Source organism: Mauremys reevesii, linkage group 5, assembly GCF_016161935.1.
Source record: "Mauremys reevesii isolate NIE-2019 linkage group 5, ASM1616193v1, whole genome shotgun sequence".
Lineage (NCBI taxonomy): Eukaryota > Metazoa > Chordata > Testudines > Geoemydidae > Mauremys > Mauremys reevesii.
Window position 1 is genome coordinate 35,466,560 of NC_052627.1, and position 1,947 is coordinate 35,468,506.

At 40.8% G+C, this 1,947-nt stretch overlaps 1 protein-coding gene across 5 annotated transcripts in view; it reads left to right on the forward strand.

The window, feature by feature from the left end:
• DNAJB14 (DnaJ heat shock protein family (Hsp40) member B14) overlaps nucleotides 1-1,947 on the forward strand; it is a 36,473-nt gene that overhangs the window by 11,711 nt on the left and 22,815 nt on the right. The gene's annotated exons all lie outside the window — the stretch shown is intronic.

The window sequence follows — 1,947 nt, forward strand, 5'->3', positions numbered from 1 at the left end:
AAGGGGCCATACAGCAGTGGGAGAAGCTTGGTTTTCCCCCGGCCCACCTGGGTTTTAATTTAATACAGACACACGTGCCATCCTCCCAATCCCACAAAACTATAATAGGGTCCTGGACAGGGTTACAACTTTTAGGAATGAGAATTGCTTGAAGATGGTGTGACCGAGTGTCTCGGATGGGCCACACTGAGAATGCTACACTCAGGGCAGACTGCAAGAAACAGGGCATACAATACCCCCAAACTGTTGGTTTGTTCTGCAATTAGAGTCAGCAGACCAGTATCAGAGAGCTTCTGCAGCACCACCCTGGTTAACAAGAAGCTAAATGCAGTCCCCTTTAGGCAATGCAGCCCTTGGCTCCCATCTAGGCAAACTGGTATAATATAGTGAGAGGTTCCTGCAAACCCAATTCACCATATATGAGGTTGAAACAATAGTAAAGAATAAAATTGTCAGACACATAGAAAAACATAAACTCTTGAGCAATAGTCAACATGGTTTCTGTAAAGGGAAATCGTGTCTTACTAATCTATTAGAGTTCATTGAAGGGGTCAACAAACATGTGGACAAGGGGGATCGGTGGATAAGAAAGCCTTTGACAAGGTCCCTCACCAAAGGCTCTTACGTATAAAGCTGTCATGGATAAAAAAAAAAAGGTCTTTCATGGATTGAGAGAACTGTTAAAGGACAGGAACAAAGGGTAGGAATTAATGGTAAATTCTCAGAATGGAGAGGGGTACTAGTGGTGTTCCCCAAGGGTCAGTCCTGGGACCAATCCTATTCAATTTATTCATAAATGATCTGAGAAAGGGGGTAAACAGTGAGGTGGCAAAGTTTGCAGATGATACTAAAACTACTCAGAAGTTAAGACCAAAGCAGATTTTGAGAAGAACAAAAAGATCTCACAAAACTAAGTGATTGGGCAACAAAATGGCAAATGAAATTTAATGTGGATAAATGTAAAGTAATGCACAAAAAAAAAAAAACCCCAACTATACATAACAACATGGGGGGGCAAATTTAGCTACACGAGTCAGGAAAAGATCTTGGAGTTATAGTGGATAGTTCTCTGAAGATTCACGCACGTGCAGAGGCGCGGTCAAAAAGCAAAACAGGATGTTAGGAATCATTAAAAGGGGATAGAGAATAAGACTGAGAATATATTATTGCCCTTATATAAATCCATGTACGCCCACATCTCGAATACTGTGTACAGATGTGGTCTCCTCACCTCAAAAAAGATATTCTAGCACTAGAAGAGCAACTAAAATGATTAGGGGTTTAGAGAGGGTCATATGAGGAAAGAGAAAAAAGGGCTAGGACTTCAGTTTTGAAAAAGAGAAGACTAAGGGGACATGATAGAGGTATATAAAATCATGAGTGATGTTGAGAAAGTGGATAGGAAAAGTTATTTACTTATTCCCATAATACAAGAACTAGGGGTCACCAAATGAAATTAATAGGCAGCAGGTTTAAAACAAATAAAAGGAAGTTCTTCACGCAGCGCACAGTCAACTTGTGGAACTCCTTACCTGAGGAGGTTGTGAAGGCTAGGACTATAACAATGTTTAAAAGGGGACTGGATAAATTCATGGTGGCTAAGTCCATAAATGGCTATTAGCCAGGATGGGTAAGAATGGTGTCCCAGAGGATGGAGATGGATGGCGAGAGAGATCACTTGATCATTGCCTGTTAGGTTCGCTCCCTCAGGGGCACCTGGCATGATGGACCTTTGGTCTGACCCAGTACGGCCTTTCTTATGTTTTTATGTTAATCCCAAAGGATCAGACATTTACCCCCAGGTCAATACGAGTGTCTCATCTTACCCAAATGTCATGCTGTCAGCCTATCTGTAGTAAACTAACTAAAGATTTATTAATAAAAGAAGAGAAGAAAGTTATTGAATTGTTAAAAGATTATATACATTACAAATGCTTGCAAGGTCCT